Source organism: Pongo pygmaeus, chromosome 4 (assembly GCF_028885625.2).
Source record: "Pongo pygmaeus isolate AG05252 chromosome 4, NHGRI_mPonPyg2-v2.0_pri, whole genome shotgun sequence".
NCBI lineage: Eukaryota > Metazoa > Chordata > Mammalia > Primates > Hominidae > Pongo > Pongo pygmaeus.
The window spans coordinates 110874136-110891168 of NC_072377.2; positions in this window are offsets into that span (position 1 = coordinate 110874136).

Genomic DNA, 17033 nt, shown 5'->3' on the forward strand with positions numbered 1-17033 from the left:
ATAAGAACGCTTTTGTTAGAGTGAGCCAAAGCAACCAAAAGAATCAGATGTAACGTTCCCCACATGTTGAAACCACAAGGCAGGAAATTTTAAATAATAATAATTAATATATTAAAGACTTAAATGAGTAAGATGGGAAATATGTATGGTATCAAGGGATGGTATCAAGGACATAAAAATATAAAGACAATCAATAGAGATGCTAAAATATTTGTGATGAAATTATCACTATCTCAACATATCCAAGCAAAGAATCTGAACTTAACTATGTCATTAGAAATTATGCAAACTCCTACACAAAGAGACAAACTAATAAAAGAAAAAAGGGAAAGAATCAGAGCATCAGTGAGCCACAATATAATATAAATGCTCCAAAATACATGTTATTAGAATTCCAGAAGGAGAAGTGAGAATGGGGCAGATGATCTATTTGGGAAAAAAATGGCTGTAAATTTTCCAAGAAGAGCAATAGACACCAGAATACAGATCCAAGAAGCTCAGAAAACCATGATTAATCAATACAAAGAGAAAGATAAAAAGACAGAGGAAGGAAGGAAGGAAGGAAGGAAGGAAGGAAGGAAAGAAGGAAGGAAGGAAGGAAGGAAGGAAGGAAACACCCTAGACATATCATATTCAAACTAGTAAAAATCAAGAATGAAGACACCATCCTGAAGGCAGCCAGAGAGAAAGGATGCATTGCTTACAGGGGAGCAAAGAATTAAAGAAGAATTTTCAAAAAGTATATAACTTAAAAGATGATAGTGTGACAGATTTAGAGTGTTAGAGGGGAAAAAACTGTCCACTAAAAATTCTATAACCTGTGAAAATCTTTCAAAACTAAAAAACATATAAAGACCTTTTAATCCCAATAAAATCTCAGCAAATTCATTACCAGCAGACTCACGTTTACAAGAAACGTTTTAAGCAGAAGGAATATGATACTAAACAAAGTTTAATCTGCACAAAGAAACAAAGAGTGCTAAAAGTGGGATAAATAAAGACATAGTAAACCAAATTAGACAAAACAATTAAACATTTCAACACAACAGAAAGAACAACACTAAAATTTGTATATCATAAAAAAGGTAAGCAATATAACATGAGCCATATCCAATAGGACTTCAGAAATTATCTATCCTATAGTTCCAGGATGACGATGATGATGGTTGTGATAATGATGAAGATTGTGATGATAGTTATATGGGGGATAAAACTTTAGGCACTTTACATATTAAATTCTATAATATTCACCACATCTATTAAAATATGTTATATTATTGTCCCTATTTTACCAACAAGAAAACTGACCAACAAGATTAAACAACGTGACTACGTTCACACAACCTATAACAGCAGAATCTATATCAATCACAACACAATTAGCAGCTATTTCTGTGGCAATTTTCAATAAAGATGTTTCTGAAGAAAATCTGCATGATATTTCTGGGCTTTTGACTGCTAATGTGGCAAAGAAATAGGAGCAGAACTGGGAATGTTTCAAAGTCATGAAAAAGTGAATTTTCTCTTACGATAATGAGTAAACAGAGTTATTTTCTCACTCTTTAAATAATTTCAAAACAGTTTTAGAAGTAAAAAAAGGAATTGTAGTCTGTTCCAAAGGAAATGTTTGTAATAAAATTTCTATAAACAGAGTGATATATAAGCTGTTCTTTTTACATTACTATACTGCATTGTATCTGATCACCTTACAAATAGTCTCTATAATATTGTTTAATAAAATATGTTAGAAGAAAACATTTTTTTTTCTTGCTGTATTTACAAGCATCCATTATTGTATTGTTACTATTGGTTGTTATGTTTATAATACAGTAGTGTTTAATTATGCTGTAAATTAGTGAACATTTATAGAAAAATATGTTGAAATGGTACATCATACAATGTAAATTTAGTTACCTTAAAGTATCAATAGCACCACCTTGGGGTGTTCGCTATTTCAGATATGCTATATGTTTCAATATAAATTCTTTTCTGCAGACACAATGTGTCAGAAACATAATTAAATCTAAATATCATGGAGATGGGTGACAAGTACTTAAATTTGTAACATTTGCACAGAAGCATACTTTAGGGCAGAAAAAAAAGATGAAAGAAAGGAAAGAGGACAATAAAGACAAACGAAAGAGAAATAAATATTAATTAGTACGACATTTACAAGATAAATTATGGTATTAGCACAGTTTGTCTATTTCTGGGTCCTCTCTGTCTAGGCACATTGGTAGGATTGAACTTCCCAGGACCCATGATGTTTAGCAAAACCATAAATGTGAGTGTAAGTTACCTGGGTCACTTCCGGACTGAGATCTTAAGCACCAAAAGATGTTTTACCATACCGTCTCTCACAGTCAGTAAAGCTATCGATGGTTGCTGCTTGGTCAGTCTGGATCCAATAGACAGGAAGACAGACAGCAAAGCCCAAAAGAAACCTTCAATGAACATGTATCACAAGACATTTTTAAAAAGTTTTTTTTTATTTTTATGCCAAAGATAATTCAGTGTTCTTTATTACCGAATGGTTACTTTATCTTTACATAAATATTATGATTGTAAACTGAAATATGGTATTTCTATGTAAAACTATAGAGGTTGTCTATATAATGACATAGAAAAATCTAGACTACATTTAGGAGTGAAGAAGCTGGGTATACGATAGTATTACAGATTAGTGTATATAATTGAGACAGTGATGGAGAGAATTGTTGTTATTTGATATGGGGGAGAAACGTTTTCTGAAAAGCAACGTGGTAAATCCATAAATCATTTGCCTTGTAGTAACACAGCTTGAATTAGAGCAGGTATTTAGCAATATTATTTAATCTGTTAAATGTAATTTCAAAATTTCTCATAGACTATCCTGGGAGATTGAATAAATGTTCAACAATATTGCCCCATAAAACAAAGAATGTCATCAAATATACACAATTATGAAAATGTAGCAAAATATACAGTGAGTATTCAGTATTTTTGAGCCTAAATAAGAAAGGATATAAATTATTAATAATGAGCAGTATTTCCTTTTTACAGGATGTCTAAACCTTTACATGGTGTCTAACATTATAGGTTCAGGCTTTGTTTTGGTATTTTTCTAAATAACAATTTCTTTTTTTATTTTTATTTTTATTTTTATTTTATTTTATTTATTATTATTATACTTTAGGTTTTATGGTACATGTGCTCAATGTGCAGGTTAGTTACATATATATACATGTGCAATGCTGGTGCGCTGCACCCACTAACTTGTCATCTAGCATTAGGTATATCTCCCAATGCTATCCCTCCCCCCTCCCCCAACCCCACAACAGTCCCCGAAGTGTGATGTTCCCCTTCCTGTGTCCATGTGATCTCATTGTTCAATTCCCACCTGTGAGTGAGAATATGCAGTGTTTGGTTTTTTGTTCTTGCGATAGTTTACTGAGAATGATGATTCCCAATTTCATCCATGTCCCTACAAAGGACATGAACTCATCATTTTTTATGGCTGCATAGTATTCCATGGTGTATATGTGCCACATTTTCTTAATCCAGTCTATCATTGTTGGACATTTGGGTTGGTTCCAAGTCTTCGCTATTGTGAATAATGCCGCAATAAACATACATGTGCATGTGTCTTTATAACAGCATGATTTATAGTCCTTTGGGTATATACCCAGGAATGGGATGGCTGGGTCAAATGGTATTTCTAGTTCTAGATCCCTGAGGAATCGCCACACTGACTTCCACAAGGGTTGAACTAGTTTACTAAATAAAAATTTCTAAAGTTTCTATTTTTAAAAATAAGTTCTTGATATCTCCACTGATAGTCTGTAGAGAAAAACTATTAGGTTGAAATAATTGCTATATACTTTAAATGTCTTTTAAATTTTAGAAAAAATCAATTACCAATCTTCAAGTTGGATTACTCATTAAATATAAATTTCTAAGTATTTCTTTTACAGACAATATAAAACAATATTTGATATTTTAACTCAGGAAAAAAACCTGCTATTTTAATCTTACACAAATGTGCATAAGGCAACTCCACAATAAAAGGAGAACTGAAAGAATGCCTTCAGCTTTGATTATTTTATACAAAACAAACTCATATTAAAAACATTGAGGATTCAACTGATGTGTGTTCAAATATTTAATATCTATATATAAAAATATTTCATGAATTCTATAAAAATAAAACTTGCTGCAATATTATGCTACTGAGATTCAATTAAATATTACTACAATACAAAGCTCATTTGAAAATATTCACATTTGTTTAGTATTATCTTAAGCAACTTCCTATAATAGTTTGGTTTATTTTTTTTCCCAGTGAGCAATATAATTAATTTACTTATTTGAATATTTACCTCAAAGGAGGTGTTTGTACACCTAAAAATGGGTAGGCAAAATAATCATACCTTGTCAAGTATAAAACTTCCTAGACAAGTAGACCTAATGGGAAAACATTCTCTAACAGAAAGCTGACCGAGATCATATTTCTCTATTTAATGTACAAAGTCAAATTGAAAGACTGGCTTGTCAGCAAATGTTTAACTACAATGAAATTCATGCCTACCTCTAGTACTCTAATTAGAAATTCCAACATAATTGAACTAGAAGACACTCTCCACTTTAATACTATAGCACCCTTTCATTAAAATTCAATACTCCATATTTTCATTACATGTTCATCATTCTAAGTATAAATTTCTTCAGAATATTCTCTCCTTAAAGGAAAATAGAAACTTCAGAGCAGAAATCTTAGATTAATAAGATAAATTGTGTATTAGATATAGAAAGAAAAAATAGTCATTTTGCAACCAAATAATAAAGTGCCACCGATAAAAACCTACAACACATAATAAGAATAATAAAAAGAACGAGTTATAAAGAGAATCTTCATCAACATTAGAGTAAATGGCATCTAAGCAAATCTGAGTTTAATATCATAGTGATGGAAAGAAAGAACAAAACAATTACAAACATAACAGTATGGATTGTTGTTGTATTTAAAGAAGCGGCCCCTGCTAGTACTTCTAGAATGTAGAAAGATGAAGGTTCAGGTATTACCTGCTTACCAGCTGGTTAGATGATTATCCAGCTCAGCATCAGGTAGTTAAGTTGTACTAAGGCAAAATGAAAACATGAGAGGATAATGCTAGAGACTCTAGCTGGGCCACAGACAAAGTTTTCATTCCTCTATTCACTCATGCATTCATTCAGCACAAATTTATCATGTATCCAGTATATACTAAACATTATCCCAGAAACAAAGATGAATAAAACAATGCTTCTCACCCTCAAAGGATTAAATCTAGTAAGTGTAGACAAACAAATGAACAAGTTAATGCAAAAGAGTATTGAGGGTGCTCTGATAGAAGTGGGGGGTCAGTGCTACTTTGAACTTGAATGACTTTTTGAAAAATTCCCTCCCAATTAAGCAAGGCAGTCTTTTCTATATTCCTAGGATCCTTGCTACATATCTAGACAGAATCTGGGGGATGAATACTAATATTTAAATTACCAGAATATACATAATTAAACGACAAATTGTGTGGCACATACAAAATTTCTCAAGGACATATATAAGAGGAGAGGAATAATGAGGACTGGAGTACTAAGATATGTTATCAAATCAGAGGCAGAACAAAATTTAAAGAGATAGGAAAATAATCTCTACATAAAGAAACACATACATCAGATTTATACTGACATATGTATACAGATATATGTATACACATGACAAGCTTAACAGGAAACAACATTTCATAGCATATCTGCATCCACACAAAAACTTTCTAATAATGTTTTGCCATATCCTGTTTTAAAAGGGTTTTTCTTTAAATGGTTTTTTAAATCAACACTTGAGGTATTCATTTTTTATTCATAGTTTTTGTTCGTTTCTGGCTTTTGACTCAGTCCCTTCATATTGACCACCTTTTCCTTGAATCCTTTTACACATTTATCTTCGTTAAAGTCTCTCCCTGATGATTTTAATATTTGGGTCTTGGGTTTCTCTAAATCTGATTGTTTTGAATGCTCTGTTTCTTCATGTTGGTGTGTGTGTGTGTCTCATAATTTTTTATTGGACACTGGCATTGTATACATAAGAACAGAGAAGACCAAGGTCAGTATTATCTATCCCTGGAATTAAGCAGCTTCATCTCCTGTCAGGCCATTCTTGCAGTGGGTAGAGTCAAAATAGTGGTTAGAAGTTGAGCTGGATTTCCATTTTGTCATTGCCACCCTTTCCATTAGTGCACTAAAAGCTTCAGTTTCTTCCAGGGAGACCTGCTGTTACCTTGTGCTCACAAGGTTGCTTGAGCTTCTGAGTGAATTTTCTCAGTGTTCCTGCTCCACCTTCAGCTTCTAGCAGTCTCTGCACAGCTCTCTCCCCACCATTGGAACTCTCTCCCAATGGGAGACTGCTTTTCTTGTTGGGGGTGGGGGAGAGGGAACGGTAGGGCTTTTGTTCTCCTGGCACAGCTTCAGTCTTCTTAAAAGACCTGTTCATCTGAGCCTCAGGGGTGGTGCTTTCTCACTCTTGCTCTTCTCCTAATGGCCAGCAATTTCTGCCTTGTGTCTGTGGTGTTCTTGGGTAGAAGTTTCCTGACCTTCTCCCAGAAGGAGCAGGCCTCTGCTTCTCATCCGTAAAAGAAGGGTTTCTTGATACTTCTCAGATGTAGAGGATTTTTGCTTTTCCCCTTGCCCCAAAAGCAATGAATTTTAACCTTAATCCTGGAGGTGAGTATTGGCCGCCCCTCCCCCAATTACCTTAAACTTTTGCTTCATATCAGAGCAGGTAGAGAAACAGGTGGTGACCATGGTATGGTGGCTCATGCTTGTAATTCCACCACTTGGGGAGGCGGAGGGGAGAGGATCACTTGAGCTCAGGAGTTCAAGACCAGCCTGGCCAACCCCGTGTCTACTAAAAATACAAAAATTAGCCGGGCATGGTGGCACTTGCCTGTAGCTCCAGCTACTCAGGAGACTAAGGCACGAGAACCCGGGAGGCAGAGGTTGCAGTGAGCAGAAATCACGCCATGGCACTCCAGCCTGGGTGACAGAGTAACTCAGTCTCAAAAAAAAAAAAAAAAAAAAAAAAAAAGAAACAGGTTGTGATCAGTTACTGCACCCACTCTCGTGCCAGCTGATCAACTCCTGCCTACCAGCTCCCTAGGGGTACTCTCAGCAGCTTCCTGCCTTGCCGCAAATCTTTATTTGTACCTGGTAAAGGGCTGGGAATTAGAGTTTGTAAGAAACACAGACTCTCCTGTATCTTGTATTCTCAATTTCAACAGCTTCATGTTAGCCTACAACCAGGGCTTTAAGAATTTATGAACATTTTAGCTGATTTCTTCTTACCTGATTATATGATGAACACCACTTCCTCCGGTGACCAAAGTAAAACAAATGCTATGTCTCATTGTTCCTTAGACGTGCTGTCCCTCTTTCTGATTCAATTTGCTTGGTTACCTTACAACTGTAGCTCTCTAAAGGTTTCAGAAGAAATAATGATTTTTGCTAATTATCTATATTTCTTTTCTTACTGTTAGGAGGTGAGTGACATTTTCTTGCTGCTTTCTACATACTCATCAGAAAAAGAATTCTAAATTTCTTTAATTAACAATTTAAATTTTCTTGGTGCTTTCCTAATAAGAAAGGAGACCAAAAACGATTTGCCTATTATTTAGTACTTTATGCTTCCGCGAGTCTAGGTCAAAATTTTTGTTCACTATACTACTGGTTTTCTAGAAATGCATATAATAAACTATGCACTGATCTATCATTTAGCTGCAGCCTTCATTTTTGAGCAAGTATGATCATATTTCAGCCTTCTCTATAGAAGTAATCTTATTTTTCTCTTTCTATGATGAAATAATATAGTAAAATTCGAACATTTTTTACTCACGCATCTCTTTCATCAGATGAAACTTCATGTGTATTCCTAATACACAAATGATATGAAAGCAAGGATGTTCTGTTTCAAGTGCAGGAGGGGAAAGATGAAAGAATGCCCTTCTGTTGTCTGCTCTGCATCTGTCCCTCAAACTCCAAACTGGCCCTCGAGCAGCCTCAGAGGATTTTTTAGTAACTTTTAAAAAACCCAAACCTTACCCCAGACCTATGTAATCTAAATTTCTAGAAATGAAGTCCACGAATGAATATATTAACTTACTGTTTAGGTAACTCTGATGTTTGGGCATCTTTAGCACAGCACGAAGAATTTTAATTTGTCTCAATGTAATTTATTAAATTGAAAGTATTACATGTGTGATAATATAGACAATAATCACATTCTGAAGCAAAAATGTTATTACACTTTCATAAAATCTTACAGCAAAGATATTCTCTGCATTTCCCCTAAGTACTATGTTTATTTCAGATATCATTTTCTAGAAGAAGTCTAAAACATAAAAATTACTAAATGGAATGGCATGCAAAACTTAGGGAAGAAAGAGTTGGTATTTTGCAATTTTTTTTCATTTACAACACACCAACTCTTTTTCTATACTAGAAATGAAAGATAAATAGTTGCTTTAAAATAAGCTAAGCAAATTCATATCTTAATAATTATAAATTTATAAAAGATATATGAAAATAATAACCTTTTACAACACATAAGTTGGAACTATAGAAAATTTTACCTGAAAAACTTAAAAACATATTTAAAGAAAAGTTAAGCACAATTTAACATATTACAATCATAGGTTCTGTCAATTTATTATTCCTTCACATGTATAATTCATTGTGCATATATATGATGATTCATAGGAGGTCTAGACAGTTCAAGCTGATAAATCTCATATATTTAAGCTTTTTTAACTGATTATTTGCAGTATATTTTATAGCAAAGAAACAATATTTTTTTTCTGGTTTACCAGTAATTCTATTGATTTTACAACCATTATTAAATATACATTGTCAAATGTCTACATTATAATTGTTAAATGTGAAATATAGGGAAACTATTACCTAGATGAGTGAATATGAAACTATATATACTGCTATAGCAAAGCTACAAGGAGAAAGTCTTTCAATGAAAGCAGCTAGCCTAGAAGAAGTGAAACCAAGACCTCCAGGGAGAGAACCCGGTGAAATAAAAACCCTGCAGCAAGGGAGCCTTCTGTTAGTCCTGTCCCTGAACATGTAAATTATGTGAAAAAATATATTCCACTTTGTTGAAACTAAACTGTTTTGCACAGTTGTTTGTTACTTCCAATTAAGAGTCCTGACAATTTTCCCATTTCATCAAATGAGCATAAATAATTTTTATATAATACTCATCTACTAACATAAAATATTTATCAGGATAATTATCATAGAACTATGAGATTAGTGTATTCTCACAATCTTAAAAGTTTGCATCTTGTTTTAAATTATGCTCATTTCTGTATTTCCATGTGTTTTTTTATTTATTGGTTTGTCGTGGGTTTTCATTTTTTGAATGTTTGAAAGAAAATAGGTTTGTCAGTTATACCCATCTTATATTCTATTTCTCCTTTTTTTTTAACATTTATAATGTTTAAACTTTTAGTATTTTTCTATTTTCTTAGGCATATTTGTAGTTATTTTTCTAACTTTTTTCATGCTTATTTTAAGTTTGTTTTCATAAATAATGATAATATACATGATAAAATAAATTAAATATATTTATTTTAATCCAAATATTGTCTTTGTCACATTTCATGAAATTTTAAGTTACAGCAATTAGGTAAAATTAAATTCTAAATAAGTTATAATATTCTTTTTTATCATTTTCCTTGTGCATAGGTAAGTTTTTTGAGCTTCAGATGGTTGTGGGGTTTACCCCTCATTTCTGCGTGCTGATGATAGGAAACATTCTATAAAACTCCCTTTAGCTGAAATTTTTTGAGGTGTTCTTAATGGTCCAGAGTGGCTTTGATATTTCTAAATGTCCTTTAATATTCCAAGATGGTTTCTTGTCTTTGCTATAGGCTTGTAGATTGTTCTTTTTATGGAGTATTTATTAATAAAGACCTGCTTACTAAACTAATCTTCTATATCATATGTCTTTTCATATGGTCTATCAACAATTGAAAAACAAAATGTATTCTAAAGTCTGTGGCTGTGAATGTAGCTTTGAATTTTTTCCTAAGAGAATTTTTCAGCAGGTACTTCAATGCAGTATTAATCATTGCTGCTTCTAGGATTTCATTTCATGAGACATGGTACCACATAAGAAGGAGAGGCAATAAATATGAAACCACAAATATATATTTACTTTGATAGATTCTATGACCAATTTATAGGAGATATAAAATATTTATGTATTCCTAAGATACCAAAAACCATCACCCTTATAATCTCATCCTTTTTTTGTTGTCGTTTGGTGAAAATCTCTCCAAAACACTTCCAGAACCTATACCCAAAAGGCCAGACCATAGGCTACTCTAGTTTGGTACTTTTCTGTTTATAGTACCATTCGTTTGAAGAAGGATAATATGACTAAACAACCAGGAGAGCTCTTGACCAGTTAAGTTTGTTCCTAGTTTGAAGTTCTAGCTTTGGTGTTTCAGCTGAGATCTTGGCTCATTATTTTGTAGGGCTAGCACTTAGAATTTCTCTCTTTATCTTATTTATTTTTGTACAATACTTTGCTTACTTTGTACAGTTCTCCTGAATTCAATGATTTAACATGCTTTATTTCCTCGTATATCAGTTTTCTACTGTTATGTAACAAATTGTCACAAACTTAATGCTTTTTTTTTTTCCCAAACCACCCATTTATTAGCTCACAGATTCGTAAGTGAGAATTCTAGGCATGCTGTGTCTGGGCTCTCTACTCAGGATCTTATAAGGCTGAAATCAGGGTGTTAACTGAGCTGTACTTCTTTCTGGAAGCTGCAAAAAAAATCCACTTTCACACTCACTTAAGTTGACTGCACTCAGTTCCTTGCAGTTTTAGGACTGAGATAGCTGGTTCCTTATGGGCTGTCAGCCAGGAGCTGCTAATAACCCTAGTTGCTTCCTGCGTGCTTTACCATGTGGTCAGCAATAGAGAATCTCACTGGTTCCAAACTCCTCTGGAGACTTGAATCTCTCTCTCCAGAAGGAGATCAGTTCTTTTAAGGACCTATCTAATCTGGTCAGAGTCACTCAAAATAATCTCCCTATCTTAAAATCAACTGATTTGGAACCATAAGAATGTCTTTACTTTTGCCATATAATCTAGCATAATCATGGACGTGATTCCTCATCGTATTCACAGATTCTGGCCACAGTCAAGAAGAGATTACATGAAGTTAATGGTAATGGCTGATGGGGGAATGTCATCTTAGAATTTAGTCTTCTACACTATGTAATAAAAAGAATTATCATTTATCTTGATTAATTCTACCCCAAAATAATTGCCTCTCTTATCAATATATAACTGTGCTTCATTTCCCACTTATGACCGAAAATCTACTTACACTACCCATCCATGTTTTGGTTTTTGTTTACATATACCTGGCACACAATTACTGATTCTATCCTATTTCATCTTTTTTGTCATTTTGTTTTAAGTTTATTTCTCCTAAAAAGCATGTATATTGGTTTCGTGTTGAACTGTCTTAATCCCTTCAGGCTAATATTACAAATACTGTAGAATTACTGGCTTATCCACAACAGAACATTTTTATTTCTCACAGTTCTGGAAGCTGAAAGTCCAAGGTCAGTTTGCCGACATAGTCAGGATCTGGTGAGGGTCTTCTTTTGTATTGTAGACTTCTGATTTCTTGTTGTAGAAGTTCTCTCGTGGTGGAGAAAGGAAACAAATTCTCTCCTGACTCTTACAATAACACTGATCTCATTCAAGAGTGCTCCTCTTTCATGGGCTGATCTTAGATTCTAATTACATCCCAAAGAAACCAAACGATGGACATATTAATTTTGGGAGAACATAAGCATTCGGTCCATAACATGACTTATCCTAAAATCTTTGTAATTTATTTGATACTTTCCTGAAGGTTTTCATTTTTTAAATATTCTTTGTTTTATTCTCTACTGATTTCTATTTTCTTAATATGTTGAGTTACTAATAAATACAACTGAATCTGTATTTCATTTCAACATAAAAGAAATAAAAGTTCTTTAATGATTACTCCTATAATGTAGGCCAGTTTTATCACACTCCCCACCTACCTTGCTCTCCAACACATACACACCCATGGTCCATAATTCTCTCCCAGTATTTCTGAAATTATTTTAAATTATAGTTCATGGTTTTTTCTTTTTCATTCTTGAGTTATTTACATCGATTTTTCTTTTAAATTCACTGTAATTTTGAAGTTCTGTGTTACATTTTTTGAGATTTTGTCTATTGGAAACAATCATGTTATTGCCTTCATCCAGCATACATTTTAATTTTTTCTATTAAATTTTGGATACACTGAAGATCTTTTATCTCTTCCTCTTGACTTTAGGTTCCTCTTTTACTTCTTTTCTCCTTAGAAGTACATTCTTCTTATATTTTGTTAAGAATATATTTTCTTAGCTAATAAACTGGACCAGATATAATGAATTTCAAAATTGTGAATTTCCTCTAAATCATCTGTGATGTGTTTTTATAGGCCCTAAATTAGTTTATTTTCCCCATTTTACTCACTCTGTAAGCAGGCAAGATCTCCATACATGCTATAGCAGCAGTCCCCCACCTTTTTGACACCAGGGTCCGCTTTCATGGAAGACAATATTTCCGTGGACCAGAGGTGGGGGATGGTTTTGGAATGATTTAAGCAAATTACATTTACTGAGCACTTTATTTCTATTATTATTATTACACTGTGATATATAATTAAATAATTATACAACTCACAATAATGTAGAATCAATGGGAGCCCCAAGCTGGTTATCATGCAACTAGACAGGATAGGGGTGATGAGAGACAGTGACAGAGTATCAGGCATTAGATTCTCCTAAAGAATGAGCAACCTAGATCACTTGCACACACAGTTCCCAACTGGGTTCCTGCTCTTATGAGAATCTAATGCCACCGTTGATTTGATAGGAGGTGGAGCTTAGGCAGTAATGCAAGTGTTGCGGAGGCTGTAAATACAGATGAAGCTTTGTTCACTCGCCTGCCACTCACCTCCTACTGTGCAGCCCGGTTCCTACAGGACATAGACCAGAACCACGGCCCAGGAGTTGTGTATCCCTGCTCTATAGGAATACAGGCATTGTGGAAATGCCTTAGCTTTCCTCACTCACCATTCAAGCGAGACCATATTCTCTGCTCAACTTTGAAACTGAAGGGGAGGCTGATTTTCACAGTCCCAGGCATGGTCCCATTCCTAGCATGGATTCAGTAGGTGTAGTTCAGCTGTCCTTACAGGGTGCTAGTCCTACAATTACCTCCCCAGTATAGCGTCTCTGACTCAGTAAAGCAGAGCAATAAAGCAAAATTATACTCCCCAGCATGCATTGCCACCAAGTGCCTCTTCCTTCACCTTTCTATCCTTCTATTTTCCAGGAGTTCAAACTTCTCAAGAGACGTACAAAGCCATTGATTGAAAGAGATCAATTTCCCAGTCACTCCAAAAAGCAGCATTTGCAGCTAACTTTTTATGGAAAGGAACTAAGTCTTTAAAATAATGGGAAAACACTGGAGCAGGGAATAAAATAGGAAGGGTGTGCATAGGCAAAGCCCAGGGGTCATAAAGGTGAGATCTAATTTGGGTTTATTTGTTTATTGGTATATTTGCTTTTTTTGGATATAAAATAATGCTATTGATTTAATAATTAGAGCTAACTCCTTATTTAGGAGGAGTTAAATTCTTAATTCTTAGCCAAAGAATTTATGTTCAAGTTGTTTGGTTTTATTTCGTTTTCTCTCATGTATGGATTTTATTGATAATTTAAAATAAGGTAAGACTTACTCAGTATTTTAAGCCAGAATAAACTAGATCAGACTTTAAAAATCAAAATGTTTAATTCCATAATATGATGAGTGTTTTTACAGGACTTTCACAGTGACTCAATGAATGTTGATGGGAAATTGAAAAAGATTTTACCTTTGCACTGAAGAGTGGCCCATTATGCACATTATCATAATAAATCAACATGACATTAAAACATTCTTTCAAGTCAATATATCAATAAATATTGTCTGAGTGTCTACCATGGTAGAAAGACTGGGGGCAAGAAGCATATCAGAACTTTAAAGAATTTATGTCTTTGCAAAGACAGAGCTACCATATGCTGGAACATGGACTCTACACAAAAATTACTCACTTGGGCAGGGCAGACCATAAGCACTGAAGAAGCTGAGAAGAGGACAAAATCAATATTAAGAGCTCTTAATGAATAAGGTAGCCAGGAAATGGAAAACAAATTCAAGGGTGAGAAGTTTAGCTCCACCCTAGTCCAGGACTAATTACACACACACACACACACACACACACACACACTTTACACATTTATTGACCTAAAGAAAGAAACTGAGGCACAAAATATTATTTTAAAGAGTTTACTTGAGCCAAAATGAGAACATCTGCCTGGAAGACTCAGACTTGAGTAACATTGCGTCAAACTCCTGTTTGGCCATTGTTACAAGCAGACTTTTTAAGGCAGAAAAAAAAAAAAAGAAAAAAGAAGGATTGGGTTGATACAAAGCTGTTTGTCTAGAATTCTCATTTGTTTAGAGAAATAATACTGGTTAGTAATTGACCATACTTGACATGGGTTATGGTGCCTGGTGTGCAGCATTTTTAGGTGAATTTATAGCTACTTCTGGTGGCAAACAGCTTTAAAATATGATTACTTAGGGGAAAATGGGACATGATTGCTGTGCCATTTCTATACCTTTCTGAGCCTGATAATTTAGAAGAGGCTCACATTTCTCAGATAAAAGTTTCTTCTCTTTCTCAGTTTATAACCGAAAGTGACAAAGTGACATGGAAAATTATCTAATTTTGATAACGAAGTACAATGAACATAATTATTATTAAAGTTTAAATTAATTTTTGAGTCACAAATTACCTAATTGTTATGGACACATTTGAGAATAGTTATCATAAAAATTAATTTAACACCCACATTCTTTTGCATCATTTGTTTCTGTTCAAAAGAAATGTCATTGCCTTCAGCCCTTCTCCTAAAATGGCTTGAAGACTATGACATTTCAGCCCAGTCATCATTTAATTTAGGTAGACCTTCTGGTAGATGACTTCCCTAACTGGTTATCATCCTTAAAATGATCATTTTTTAAATATATTTCTCAGATGTCATAAGTCAATACGTGGAAAATATTAAATTATCTAAAATTCTCACATTTAAAGATAACTATTGGGTTTCATTTTGCATCTTAATCTTGCATTATTGTCTCTTCTGATTTTCCTGTGCCACTTAAAATTTAACTAAAGGTTTAGAAAGTAGAAATTCCTTTAGTAGAAATTAAATTTCAATTTCTTAATGCATGTTTCTTTCATTCATATTAGTTGTCATTTGGTGTATCCATCTTGACAAGATGGATATGTTCATCTTACAAACAAAATAACTTCAGAAAAAAATTATGGAACACACATTTAATAAGTTGACAAAAACACTAAAATTACCACAAACACTTTTTCTTAAAATAATTGAGTACTGAACTAACCACAACGCTATTAGATTATTTCAATGCCTATAAAGAAACAGAAATTATTATAGCACTTTTATTTATATACATAAAGCTCATCAAGAATTTTGTTTCTTATTAAACGCCACTACCCCCTCTGACACTCAGAGTTTCATCTCAATACGGCCTCTGAAGACTCTTTAGTTAATGTGTATTTGAAGTATCATTCTACTTGCAATGAACTGTGCTGAAAAGTACCATCAAGGCTTTAGCATTGAAAGAAATCAATCTAGTGATGGTAAATGGTCTGTGGTCTCATAGGGATAGACTCATCTGTTAAAACATTAAAGCTATACAAATCAAATATCCTTTCCTTTTGTGGAGTGCTTTATGTAGAATTAATGCATTTTAACCCACAAGACACTGGTATTTTCTATTCTTGTATGATGTACAGTACCCTAGAACTTAAAGTATAATAAAAAAAAAAGAAAACTCATATCTCAAAGGTGCTGTGAAATTCACCATTTCAGTTTCATTCAGCTTTTTTCACAGATTATGATAGCCAAATGCTGAGATATGGATCAATAACTGAAAAGTGATCTAAATTGTTTTGTTGTTTTGTTATTGTTGCACACCCACAATTAACTAGATGCATGCCAATAATTTTCAGAAATTAATAATAGATGGACAGACTCCTAAAGACAGCATTGGAAGTTGCCTGCAATTATTTTACAATAGCTGCATCAAGTCTAAAGTTTCTCTATTCTATCTACAATAGCCACACAAATATAAAAATATTATGTGTCTGAAACTGAAAGGATCAAAATAGCTGGATCAAGTTTAAATCTTCCCTATCCCATCAACAATAAAATATAGCATATAAATATATAAATATTATGTGTTTGAAACTGGAAAGACACAAAAGTGATTTTGTTAAAATGATTTTTGCATTCAGAATTGTAGTCACAAGAGCATTATAACTTTCCCAGTTTACAACAGGGTATAAAATAATGTCTTTTTTTTTAACCTATTTCTCATAGACAAAAACTACCAATTTTTCATGGAAATTGAAATACAAACTTGCCAAAATAAATATATAAATTTAGAAAATGCTCTAGATGGTTTTTAATCTTAACATGGAGAAACAAAAAGAGTTACAACAATTTTACATTTTCAAAATTATATTTAATCACTAAACTTACAATTGCAATGCAGTAATAATAACTTAGGAGCACTATACCATAAAGGCAACAGAAGTCCTGCAACACTGAAAAGCTTTTCCATATGCCCAGAAAACTGGTAAAACCCTAAATAAGTGGTAATAAGCTTAAATTGTACTGAGATTTAGGTTGGCTCAAAGAGAGAATTTTTTAACAAGCTACTAAGAATTATTTTGCTGAGAAGAGTTATATAATCTCTGCACCTAGATAAAAAAGATATATTTATTTAGCTTGTTCCATCACACATCACTTTAAAAAAGAAA